This window comes from Gadus macrocephalus, chromosome 3 (genome assembly GCF_031168955.1).
Source record: "Gadus macrocephalus chromosome 3, ASM3116895v1".
In the NCBI taxonomy this organism is placed as follows: domain Eukaryota; kingdom Metazoa; phylum Chordata; class Actinopteri; order Gadiformes; family Gadidae; genus Gadus; species Gadus macrocephalus.
In genome coordinates, this window is record NC_082384.1 from 1,539,526 (window position 1) to 1,553,481 (window position 13,956).

Sequence of the window (13,956 nt, forward strand, 5' to 3'; positions counted from 1 at the left end):
TCTTAGTTAAGAGGTCCAATTTGTCCTGATGGATGTTGCACTGCAACATGGTTCAGCCTCTGCTGTGACATATTTGTGCGTAACCAAGTTTTTAATCGTCGAAGAGCACTAAAGCTCCCCTCTGCCTCAGAGGACGAGACTGGTACCACAAGGAGTAATCTCATCAGAGTTTCGACTTCGGTAAATAATCCTCGCACCTCTGCTGGCAACTCTCTGATAATGTGTGTAGCCTCTCCACAGGAACGGTACATGTAATTGTGTTTGAACATCGGTAGCTGGATTTCCAGCAGCTGGGCATTAATTTCTGGGTAGTCATGAACCACCGGATCAATATTTCCAGAAAGCAAGGTGTTCTCCAGCTTTTGGAGGTTAAAGGCTCGATTCCACCGGACGCGTTACGGCAACGTTACGGCAGCGGCACGTCTTGGCCGCGGTCACCGCAGCAGATAGGTTCCACTCTAATCAATGAGACCATTTCCACAGGGCGCGGCTGCGGAACGTCTCAGCAACGTCCCAGGAGCGGCTCGCCGTGCCGCAGCGCTATCATTCCGTAGCATTTCTATTTTTGCCGCAAGCCGTTGCTGAACCGCGTCAATTTCAACAGAGCAGATCGATCAGGGCAGGAAGTGAAAAAGTAAAAGCCATAGAGCATTCCGGTCAATTTTCAAATTAAAACACAATAAATAAAACACCAACATTATTACGTCATGACCGGTGGCACCAGGTCAGCAGTCAATCAATCAAAGGGTCTCAAATCATCCTTTTTATAAGAACAATGTCAGAAAGGACAAAGCCTGGCATTTAATTGCAGTAGTTTTGGGAGTGGAAGGTGAGTACATTAGGTTTAGGATTATCGCGGGATCTCGTGATCTCGCGGGAATACGGCTGGCTCGCAAGGCAGCGTTGCGCTGCCGTAACGCGCCCGGTGGAAATGCAAGCAGGGCAAAGTCGCGGCCAAGACGTGCCGCAGCCGTAACGTTGCCGTAACGCGTCCGGTGGAATCCCCGGGTAAGAAGACCACCCTGCTGGAAACGTTCAGTGAACTGTGTGTGAATGGTGTCAAGTACCTTATAAAACTCAACTCTGTAATATTCTATAGGAGTTTTAGGACTGAATCCACTTGATTCTCCATAGCACTTGGGTGGTTGTCGAACTCTTGGCATTGTTATGGGTTCTAAGTCTACAGAATTCACAACTGTAGATGCCCTCTCAAAAAGGTGTTGGAAGGCCTCATCACTCCTCTTGCCATTGAGAGTAGACTGAACCTTACAAACAGCAGCCCGCATACCAGAAACAGTCTCTGTCCTTCTCTGAAGAGACCTGTTGAGACACTCTAGCTCTCCAATAACTGCTTGTGCCATCACAAGACCAACTACAGTGCTGCCTCTCATAAACTGCTGAAATAGACCATTTGCAGTGGTTGCAGTGGGAGAGTTAGTCCCTGCCATTTCCTCTAAGGCAGTGAGGATTGAGTCATACTGTGTTAAAACAGAATGGATGGCACCGTGTCTGACGGTCCACCTAGTTGCACAAAGTGGTTTCAGGGCACTTGAGGTTCCGTGGTCAGATATCGCTATCGTATGAAACATATGTTTGAATTTGCCAGACTGTCCACACAAAACTCCTAATTGATTAACCCAGTCAAGGGCATCTCGCACAACTATAGAAGCTGTGCATGCCTTCTGTGCTATCAAATTAACACAGTGTGCACCACAGTGCACATACAAAGCAAGTGGTTGTTTCTTCCTATTGTGAGCCTGTGTTCCAGAATATTTGCCAGACATATTTGCTGCGCCATCATATGTCTGCCCACGCAGAGCTGACAATGGCAAATTTAGTCTGCAGATAACATCTAATACTACATTTGCAAGAGATTCTCCTGTGGTCTCATGCACTGAATACATCCCAATGAATTCCTCATGAGGATTTAAGTCATGATCCACATAACGAAGACATACAGATTCTTGTTCTTGACCTGATATGTCTTGTGTCCCATCAACAATCAAGGCAAACTGTGTGACTGGGAGGCATCTAATAGTGTCAGCTATTCCTCTTATAATGTCTTTGCTCATTATGCCTAGTACCTCGTTTTGAATGAGAGGACTTGTGTAATCCTGCTTGCGTGTCTCTAACCACTTCTGAAAAGCAGGGTCATCCTCTGCCTTTTCTTTCAGATGTTGGGATAGATTACCCTTCTCTTCCACATGACCTCGTAGCGGTAAACCTTGCCTAGCTAAGTATTTGATTGAGCCTACAATCTTCATCAATCCATACCTTGCTTCCTCCTGTTGTCTGGCAACAGCTGAAGAAAGCTGTGAAGCTATAGTGTTACCCTTTTGTGCATAGATGTTCACGGCATGGATATGCAACTGACTTTTTGCATGTTGTGAGAACTTCTGGATAGCTTTTTTCCAATTTCTAAAGCCTACACTCACAAAGGCAGGGTCACACTTGCTTGCATATGTTGGCTGATTCAAAAAAACCTTGGCACAGTGAAAACATATGACTCCTTGTAAAGTGGCACTGTAATGTAACCAAGGAAAAGTTTTGAACCATTTCTCTTGAAAAGACAACACACAGTTATCTCGCTTCTGCACTACTATAAGTTTAGGGTCAGGTTGTGCAGGCTTTGTGCAGGTGAGGATGTCTGAAACATCAAATCCCTGGGGCTCAATATCCTGTAACATATGACATGAAAACTTGTCACTCTCTGAAATAACAATCCTATTAAATGAATGTATTTATCAATAATGCTCTTCACAGCTAAATTATGTTCCCTTGTGTTCTCACCTGCTCATTTGCCTGACTGCTGCCCTCATCATGTGACCCTCTGTGAGGAAACCACAGCAACCAAATTACTTACTTTACACAAGATCTCTCATTCAAAACTAAATACTAGGCACAATGAGCAATGTCAAGATAAGTCAGCACTTTTTGAAAGGGCATCTACAGTTTTATTTACACTTAAAACCCATAACTGGGATTCTGGGATTCCTCAGAATTAAGAGTATGTTACAAATTAAATGAATTATTATTAATATTATTATAACAATGCCTAGAGTTTGACAACCCCCCAAGTGCTATAGTAGAGAATCAAGTGGTTTCAGTCCTTAAACTCTTATGGAATACTACTAGTCAGGGAGCCAAGGTCTCAAAAATGGGTTGAACCTGACATGGTCTGCCATACTTTTTATTTGTGTTTTTTCTGTAAACTTTGACCCTAAGAACAAATAATTGGAGGGTCTGCTCTGCCGGAAATGTCGCGAAAAAAAAAAGTGGTCATTTTAGTGTATGCACCCTATATTTTTTAACAGAATAATGGGTAAAACGTTTTTTTCCCTCAACTCCTCAGTGGATTGGGTAGGCTGTCAATAAATACATTCCAGATACACAGAACACATGTGCTGACAACATCCACTGAAAAAAACCCTCTTAAAACACATTTCTACATGATTTTGCATCAATTTAATGCAAAAGAAATAGGCGTTTTCTCACTTTCTTCCAATATTTTCATCTTTAATTCATTGGCAATCAATTATTCCCCCAAGTTATGACATCAGTCAATATGCCTTTCTCTTCACCAAACAGTATACTCATTCCACAGAAAAAAACTATAAAAATCCAACCAAAATTAATGGATCTGTGATGATTTCACTACTAGTTGGCGATCAACAGGCTTTGAACCTCAATAGAATTTTAGGCTACTCTCAAAATTCCGAAAGAAATATTGAATATTTACACTGGATATTTATCATGGTTGGTAATGTCCACATTATTAAACATCATCAACATAACCCTGAACCCAAAGGAAATGTGTCACACAAGAAATATAATGACTTTCATTACTTTATTGCCTCAGATGACAACTATTACAACTTTAACGGAACAAAATAATTTAGCATAACTTAATTAACTAGGTGCAGGTCCCTGTGAGGTGGGTTAATCAGGAGGGTGGCACACTGCAGATACTGCTCTGGGGACAGACCTTAACCCTCACCACCTGAGGAGACAGCAAACAAGACCGGCAGGCTGGGTTATACAGCAGCGCAGAAAAAACTGAACCCCCCCCCCATCTATCTCTCTCTCACACACACACACACACACGCACGCACGCGACCTTCTGACATGTCCCTGTCTTCAAGAGCAAGTTCAATCCTTGAACATCTGTTGTGGTCCCCGTGCAGACATGCAATGCCACACTTCACATTGGCTCTTGCATAGGAGCATCCTCGGGCACACATGCTTTTCTTGCTGCGGCAGTATTTGCTGTGTTTGAGTTCAGAAGGTTTTGCCTCTTTCAGCATCATGGTTGCCACCAATTTGCCATTGACAAGTTGACTCCCAAAATCAGTGGCAGCTGGGTAGGTTGGCTGAACCATGTGTGCCCGCTTACACACAGCCAACTGATGCAGGGCTCGGCGAAGGTGTTATAGGAAGGCATCTTCAGTTGGTGGGTTAGGGTTAGGCAACGTGGTGGAAGGCAACGCATGTCTCCTTTGAGGCTCACAAAGAGATGGGCTCGCAGTGCATCTAGATTACCACCAACGTCACTCCTGTCATAGAGTGACACCATGTATCACCGTGCTGCTGTTATAACCTCTTCCTGAACATCCAGGCTTTCCTCAGGGTCACCATACCTGCACAGCGGCAGAAGGTCTGTCAGGTTTTTAATAGCAGTTGTGTAGGCCTGTCTTTTTTCTCTTCTGTACAGATAGCTCACTGTGTCACATCCGGTAAGTATGTAGGTGCTGAGGAGAAGGGATGTAAGATCTGAAGCTGCAACATCATACTTCCCCACCAGAGCTTCTGTGATGGTATGAATAGGTAGGAAGATATCCATCGTCTTCACCCTCATTTCCTGCAGCCCATCCATTTGTGTGATGTAGTACATGCACATCATGATCACATCTGTCTGTCGCAACCACTACAGCCCGTTTGTGGTGCAGAAATTGTACTGAGTATGCAATGTGAGCAAACATCCTGGTATCTGCCTCCTCATTTTTCTCACAGGAAAGTTCTGGAAGCTCAACCTGACAATCCGCTGACAAGAGGACGGTGCGACCAGGATCACAAATGATTCCACCAAGAATTTGTGTGCATCCTGCAGGAAGTGAGTTGTTCTAAGTTGCCCATGCTTCCCCCATGTGGTTCAACAGATTAGCTTTATTCAGTGGATTGTGAATGAAGCCTTTCCATTCAGGTATAGGGAGAGTATCATGTTGCTTGTACTCCTTCATTTTGTTGGGGCAGGTCTTCATCCTCTTCTCTTGTTCCTCACCTTTCAGACTTTTAGCAGGGGAGACATATCGATCACCAACAAAGTGGATGCAGTCACACTTGTCTGGGAGGATTCCAAGGAGCTGCCTCAGGTACTTTCCTTGCATTTCATGGAAGGTGCTGCTCCCAAGATGTTGGTAACGTTGAATGAACACCTTGGCATCTACTACCATTAAAACAGGCTTGTCAGACGGCGGTAGTTTGTCCACTTCCCCCCATGAGCTGCCAAGGGATGTCTTTATTGCAGCCAGGTAGTCTGCCTTGTTTCCTTTACGCATTGCATAACTTTGGTCAAGGGACGGATCTGGCTCAAACAGGGAGGCTGGGCAACTTGTCCATTCGTGGCTAAACACTTCCACCTTCCTGTCCTCCTCATAGACCTTTGTGGCTTTGAATGCCATGGACATTGACTTCTTTGGCTTTGCTGCGAAGGTTGAAAGTTTAATTTGGGCTACTTTCTCACTGTCTGTTCGTCTTGCTGCAGCCAGTGCCTCCAGTCCTTTTTCACGAGCGCAGATCAAGTCAGCAGATGGGGCTTTGTGGCCTGTTGAAATGTTGATCAGCTCCTGTTCTTCACATGTGAAAGGATTGATCATCTGGTTGCTGATGACATACATAGCCATAGCTTTGTGGTAGGTGAGGAACGTGCTTCATCAAACTCAGCCATCAAACATGACAGCTTTTTCAGCTGTTCAGTTGCATCAGCACACGCAGAAGTAGCCTTCTCTACATCCTCTTCTGACAGGGCATCTAGGAGTAGTTGGACATTGTTGCTTAGCACACACATGTACTCCAGGTCCTTCTCTTCATCGACCAACCATCTGGCAAATGCCTCCCAGTGTAGGGCAAACATGGCTGCATACACCATTATGTGCGCGTGCAGCATTGCATAGTAGTCTTTCCCGCTGATGATTTTGTTTGCTGTTCCACGGAGACAGACAGCAGCTTCGACCATGATGTCTTCGATTCCAGTGGACTGCATCAAATGCCCAATGGCTCCAAGGAAATTCTGAGCAATATGGAAGCCACCCATGTGCAAGATAAGTTTGGCATACTTCTCTTTGTTCTTCTTTTGCAGACCCAGAACCAGCTCAAAGATTGCTTGATCACATGTGATGATGGCATACTCTTGACCATGTTTTCTCAACACATCCATGCAGTACTGAACAGACTGTTCAACCACATATGGGTTTGTTGGTGACTTGGGGGAGAAAGGACCATAGCTGATCACAGTTGCAGAAGTGGTATCTAGGATGAGAAATGCTTGGAATGAACTCCATGTTGGAGCATCGCAACTTGGTTTCAGGTCCTCCAATAGTACAGTAGGGCAGCTATGCACCAGGTGCCAGAGGATGCTCAGGTGGTCAAGAGGTTCAGCTAGACACACAGGACTCTTCAAATGCCTTTGCTGTAATATATCTCTGTGCTTCTTTGTAGCTAATGCTGTTCCCAAATCTATTTAGGAGTGACACAGTTGACTTGCTTCTGGTTTCCTTAAGGATGTACAAAGCTGTTCCAATGTGTATCGGTGTTGGGATCTTGGCAACTGCTTGGCAGACATCCTGGGCAAGGTTGAGAACTTATTCTTGCTGCTTAGGAGTGACTTTCACCTGGCCGTCCTCACCTAACTCTGGAGATGCATCTGTTATCATGATAAACACTTCAAGGGCCACACCAGCCTTCATACAAGTTTATTTCTCATGATTCCTCGCTTCAAACGTATCCCTGTAGCAGCATTTATTCTCATATATATTTCTTTGCCTAGCAAGTCCAGTTGATATTTTCTCAATTTCTCAAAGTCTCTACCCCATTCCTGTGAGTTATGGCTGTTTACAGAAACCACCAAAATGGGCTAAAACGGCTAAAGCTAGCTAATTAAAGTAGTAATGCTGCTGCTACAGGGATATGTTTGGGATGAGGACTTGTTTGAAGACTGGTGTGGTCCTTTCAGTTAATTACCATTACAATATCCATGTAACCATTCTTTTCCCAAAATGCTGAGGCAGATCATGTGTGTGTGTCTGTAAATGTGCCATGATTCTAAATATCCTTGCTAAATGTCTCCATGCTAAATGCCATGATGCTAAATATCCATGCTAAATGTCTTTCAGAATTTTGAAAGCAGCCTACAATTCTATTGAGGTTCTGAGCCTGTTGATCACCAACTAGGAGTGAAATCATCACAGATCCATTGATTTTGGTTGGATTTTTTTTTTCTGTGGAATGAGTTTACAGTTTGGTGAAGAGAATGGCATATTGACTGATGTCATAACTTGGGGGAATAATTGATTGCCAATGAAGTAAAGATGAAAATATTGGAAAAAAGTGAGAAAACGCCTATCTTTTTTGCATTTAATTGATGCAAAATCATGAAGAAATGTGTTTTAAGAGTTATTTTTTCAGTGGATGTTGTCAGCACATGTGTTCTGTATATCTGGAATGCATTTATTGACAGCCTACCCAACCCACTGAGGAGTTGAGGGAAAAAACATTTTTCTAATTTTTCTGATAAAAAATATAGGGTGCATACACTAAAATGGCCACATTTTTTTTTCGCGATATTTCCGCCAGAGCAGACCCTCCAATTATTGGTTATTAGGGTCAAAGTTTACAGAAAAAACACAAATAAAAAGTATGGCAGACCATGTCAGGTTCAACCCATTTTATTGAGCTTTTGAGACTTTGGCTCCCCGACTATACAGAGTAGTATGCAGTTCACAGAACGTCAGTGTTCTGACAGTGTATGGCATGCACAATTTTGTTTGAGGTCTCTTACCTGGTCATCTGTGCCTCCTGCGCTGCCTGTCTCTGTGCTCTCTCTCCCTCACTTTGGCCATCTGACCCTTTGTCGCCTCCTCTGTCTCCTTCTTCTTCTCTCTCTCTGGTCACCTGACCCTCTGTCTCCTCCTCGCTCTCCTTCAATTGCTCTGTCACCTCCTCTGTCTCCTTCTTCTCTCTCTCTCTGGTCACCTGACCCTCTGTCGCCTCCTCGCTCTCTTTCAATTGCTCTGTCGCCTCCTCTGTCTCCTTCTTCTTCTCTCTCTCTGGTCACCTGACCCTCTGTCGCCTCCTCGCTCTCCTTCAATTGCTCTGTTGCCTCCTCTGTCTTCTTCTTCTCTCTCTTTCTGGTCACCTGACCCTCTGTCGCCTCCTTGGCCATTTCCCTCTCTTTCCCTCTTCTCCTGATATATAAAAAAATATTAAATGGGTTGAGAGAGGTGGTATCGATATCAGTTTTGGAGAATATGTGTTCCCTCACCAAAAAGTTGTAAAGCATTTTAAACTAATTTTGCCCACTTACTAGCACATTTAGACTGCTACACATTTTTGTATAAAATAATAATAATACCATTATTATTATTATTATTATTATTATTAATAATAATAACAATAATGCTGTTTCAATGTTTCCTACGAGCAAGCCTACTCACATGCACCGTCATTAACCGTTGTGTGTGTGTGTGTATGTGTGTGTGTGTACAGTACAGGAGTGCACGCTCAAAAGGAGTGGTGTAACCTCTGAACTAGCCCACAGGAGCTAGCTGTCAATGGATGACATCTCTAAGTAAATTAATGCATTCCCCCAAAAAACTGTATGTGTGACTGTATGGGAGCAAACAGCAATTTGGTCTCTGTACTCACATTGCATTTTACCCACCCGTAACCGAGTACGTTTGAGGCAGTGGGTTCTAGAATCTTAGTTTGAGGACGTCTATCGCTGCCATTACAACGTAGCCTATGCTAATCATATAAAGTTCACATAGTTAGCTAGCTAGCTCTTACAAAGCGGGAAATAAATATCTGGCATGAATCAGGAATTATTCAGATCGTCTGGTTTTACTGCACATAGCACACCAACGATACTGTTTGCATGTGAAATTATGCTCTCAATCGAAAATTATTTTGTTTCTCCACTGATACCTCTTTATTCTGAGGGTTTGTATGGGGAAAGTGAAGGTCCCTCTCCACTTTAAATGGAGGCGTAAACTATCCAGGTAGTGAAAAAATATAGAGTGGATGATAACACCTAACTTAACAATACGGGTATTTACCTCCTTATCGTCAGGATTTTTACTCCTTTTGGCTTTTGGCTCCTTTGACGACCAACAATTAAAAATTGTTGTCTGGCCCTGGCTGCCTTTCAGTGTCCTTTTCATATCCATTCATGGACAGTTAGCATTAGTCTTCTCTTACTATTCATCCCAGCGACCTTGCGAAATAGTTCGGGTAATACCAAGTAGTCGGTGGGCTGGGGGGGGGGGGTAAATTACAGATTATCAAAACATGATACTATCTTGCTGACAAATTAAATTAATAAAGAAAACAAACAAGGTATTAATTCAGAATATTTCATTTTTTTGTTCATCTGAATTATGTGTGATGATATTGAGGGGGTTATATTAGCTGGATCTGATTATTGAGGGGGTTATAACCCCTCTAACCCCCCCGTAAATTACGCCTATGGGAACAGATTACAAAAAGGTACCTTGAACATAACTTAAACACATACTGGCTTCATATTAATCAGCATTTGGTGACATTTCAACAAAACTAAAACATGTAGTTTCACCCTGGTTACATATATATATGTTTAAATATATATATGTATATATGTATATGTATATATATTGTCGAGTGTTCGGGCACCGCACTCGCGGTGATTTATTGGGAACTTGTTTCCGTGAATCGTCGGTTTCACGGAGGCGCTCGGTCCGGCTCGGCTCAGTCGTGATCCGGTCCGACCCAGGTCACTCTGTTAAGTCCCTTCACAACAGTTTACTTTAATACAAATTCAGACCCGTCCGTTTAGCGGGACCAAAGTCTCTCGAAATAATAATAATAGTTAATACGAAATGATGATGTATCTTTTTTGCCTTGTCACCCCCTATACACGTCAGTCACAATCAACCATTGCCTGTACAATGCGCCACTCACCGTGAGGGGATCAGCTGGGAGAGCGCGTCGTTCGGCTTTGCCTGTGTCGAGGAGTCGACAGGGAAAAGGACTCAAACGATTGAGTTAACCTACTACAAATGTAGTCAGGTAGATTTATTTTTAGGTCCAATAAACACAATAACTTTTACAACCGAGTATAGATTTGAAAAGAAAAGACAGTAAAAGAAGAAGAATATAGATGAAAAGTGGCCTATTAAAAGTAGGTACCAACGTTTATCTCGGGTGGATCCCAAGGTTGGGTCTCTAAGTCTAAGTACCAACGTTAATCTCGGGTGGATCCCAAGGCTGGGTTTCTAAATCTAAGTACCAACGTTAATCTCGGGTGGATCCCAAGGCTGGGTTTCTAGAACTAATGGTTTTTAACAACGTTTCCCAAGTGGAGCCCAGGTTTTAACGCTGACACAACTCTCGTGCCCCAGTACACCGCACAACCCCGAGAGTTGCCTTTGTTGAGTTAATCACGCTTGAGACTAAGCTAGTGCTAAAGAAGATTCCTATTAAAAGTACCTACGTCCTCTCGGGTGGAGCCCAAGGCTGGATTTCTAAAACTGAGTTACCAACGTACTCTCAGATGAAGTCCGTGGTTGGATTTCTAAATCTAAACTAGAAAGAAAATAGAGTCTGAACCGAGCGTTACGGTGTCAGAGTCCCTAAGATGAAAATCTATTGCTATGAAGGCCGCTGTTTTTTGGAAGCAGAAGAGCAAGAGCAGAGCAGAGAACACACGGCACCACACCAGTAGCAGAAGAACCAAAATGAACGAGCGAGCGAGATTTCTCTGCAGATTTCCCTGTTTTACTCTCCTGATAACAAAAGATCCTTTGATAAACGTTCCAGAGTTTCCCTTATTTTGCCCGAGGGGCAACACAAGGAGCTTGAAGTTGTGTTCGTACATCATGGGGTCTAAAGGGACACATGTTCTTTGTATTCCTCCAATGTTTCTCCACGAGGAGACATGTTTAAGCATTCAATTTACTACATAAAAGTGTATATAATGTAACCAGCTAGCCCTATGGTAAGACATTTTAAGGCACATAATCTTAACACATAAGAAAATCTAAAGTAAGCAATTTACTTTCACACAAGCAGTTATAAAGAAACCAATTTTCTTTATCCTAAAATATATGTAAGCATTGAAGAAGTTATAAGGTAAACAATTTGCCTTATCATAAAATATACGTAAGCATTAAGGAAGTTATAAGGTAATCAATTTACCTTATCATAAAGCATGTGTAAGCATCAAAGAAGTTATAAGGTAATCAATTTACCTTATCATAAAACATATGCGAGCATCAAAGAAGTTATAAGGTAATCAATTTACCTTATCTTAGGATATATTTGTTACACAATAAGTTATAAAGCAATTAATTTACTTTATCATAAGAGATACACAAAAAGTTATAAAGAAACCAATTTTCTTTATCATAAGATATGAGATACCCAATATATATGGTGATCTTTGTTGAAAGCATGGTGTCACAGCATGATTCTGGAGTGATTCTGGAACGGCTAGGTGCACCAATATAGTGAGTCCTATCGGGACACACGTCATCCTCCCATGCACCTATGCCGTATCAGTATATGTGCATATGTGTACTTGTGTATGCGTGAGTGTATGTGTACTAGTGTGTGGGTGTTGTCATTGTGGGGGCCCCAGTTCTCTGTTTATCTGCGCCAAGGCCTGGGGGGTCCAACTTCATCCGAAGTTGGAGCCCAATCCCAGATGTAAGGGGTTTGGGGTTGTTCAAGGTAGATGATGTGTCGTCCATTGCTGCTTTCCAGGATACAGAACTTCTTTTTTGTGGGGAGATGAAAAAACAGCTTTCGGGCCAGGCGTATGATGCTCGGGTTAGAATATCTCCTGGTTTCCTCGGGGGCGGAGGCGACAAGAGTGGAGTACGGCATCAGGTGGTCCGCTTCTCTGATGGAGTTGAGGGGCCAGATGTGTTGGTAGACCTCACTTAGCTGGGGCCATCCTCGGGGTCCCAGCCGGAGACCGTAAATGTTGTCGAAGGTCCACTCTGGGTCCTTCAAATTGTAGTTGTTCGTCTTGAACCACTTTCCCTCCTTGAGCTGGAACAGCTGGTTCTTGCCTGCTCCTTGTTCCCGGAAAACCACCTCAGAGGGAAGGTGGGAGCCTTCCCCCCGAGTATGTTGGGAGTATTCTGGTCATTGAGCAGAGAGGGACCCAGTGTGGCCCCGTACGAGGGCCCCAACGCCCATCAGGGGTGGAGACCGCATTGGAGTTGTGTCTCTTGGTACCGCACGAGTCCTGAAGTTTGGTCCTCCTTGGGCATGAGTGTTAGATGCGGGAGAGGGAAATCTCTGGCTGCTCATCTCTCTAGGCTGTCTGAGTCCCGTCTGGTTGTCGCCCCGTCCCCTTGTTAGGTCATAAGGCTCCCTTCTTGAGCGAGGAGCTTGGGACGCCCGGTTTAAGAACCACCCATCTAGTCTGTGGCCCCTGGGGGTATTCCCGGGACATTGATAGATCATTACTTCTCTGGGTGCTAGCCCTTGGTTAGCTGGGGGATTCCTTTGGTCATAAACGGGAGAAGAAAGTGAAGACAACACCCTGGCTCTCTTGGTTTTACCATCTACTACTATTCTGTCCCCTGGGTCGCATCGATATTTAGTATATGGGTTAGGGTTAGGAAAATGACTGTCATTAGGATAATGACAGTCATTGTCACTAGGCGAGGAGCTTTCAGTCTCTAAGTTAAACGTTACCCTCCTTGCGTCTGAAGGGGCTTCCGTAATCTCCCCGTCTGAGTTATCCTGTTCCCCCTGAGGCAACTCTCTATTGTCCCCAGTGAGGTCGCCTATTCCTTGAATAAACGATTCTAAGAAAAAGGGGTCTGAGGTGTCCGCGTCAGGGTTAATTTGAATTGGGTTGTTATGGTGATCTTCCATCACCTGGTCGATTACTTCTTGCATTTCTACCGCTAACGTGCTTCCTATATATCCCACGTCACGTGGGGTGTCATCCGAGATTTTTAAAGGTGTTTTAGATTTTCTTTTTCGGGTTGGATAGCTTGGTCCACCTAATGTGGGCCATTCTTCGAAAGAATAAGTGATTACAACGTTGGACATGCCTTCTACTATACCAGCCACCTCCGTGTCTGCCGTAGCTCTAGCTGGTCCGCTATTGTTCTCAGTCACTCCTCCTGTCTCTGGTCTGGGGGTTCCCGGGGATCCATCTGGCTGTATGGGCTGGGTTAAGCCAGTGATTAGTTAACAGATTTTTAGTACGGGAAAGGGGAAAAGGAGTCTTTTGGTCAGAGTCTTCTTGACACTGACCCTAGGTGTTAGTTACTCTTCACCCGTCCCGCTACATAATTAGTATAACAGATTACAGCCCATGCTGGATCTATTTCAACAACCGTACTTAGTACACAGGCTGTGGTTACGATTGCTACCTGACTAGCTATTTTCTCACATTGTTTCCGTAGGCTGCCTTGGGAGTTTTTTATTGAGCTGGTCTAAGTACGTGAGGTAGATAATAACCAAGCTTACAGCCACTCCTAGATTAATGAGTGTCTTGTTCTCCCCTCCTAAATATTCTATGGCATGTCCTAGTACGGAGACAACATCCATGAGAAAATTCACACAAGTCCATCCCCTTAGCTTGACTGGTAGGTACATTTGATATAGGAATATAATATTGTAGGATGGAATGATTGCTCCAGTATAATAAAAAGCTGCATAGGCTTTAAGTAGGTATAG

General features: G+C 43.7%; 2 protein-coding genes and 1 long non-coding RNA gene across 3 annotated transcripts in view; 2 read left to right on the forward strand and 1 right to left on the reverse strand.

Moving 5' to 3' along the window:
* The window catches only part of LOC132453326 (zeta-sarcoglycan), a 607,697-nt gene that overhangs the window by 530,574 nt on the left and 63,167 nt on the right, over positions 1-13,956 (forward strand). The window lies entirely within an intron of this gene.
* LOC132453325 (uncharacterized) overlaps positions 1-13,956 on the reverse strand; it is a 268,078-nt gene that overhangs the window by 217,418 nt on the left and 36,704 nt on the right. The window lies entirely within an intron of this gene.
* LOC132453393 (uncharacterized) lies at positions 1,762-8,527 on the forward strand. The gene is made up of 2 exons (XR_009524692.1): positions 1,762-3,134; positions 7,980-8,527. It is a non-coding gene; the product is annotated as an uncharacterized LOC132453393 (long non-coding RNA).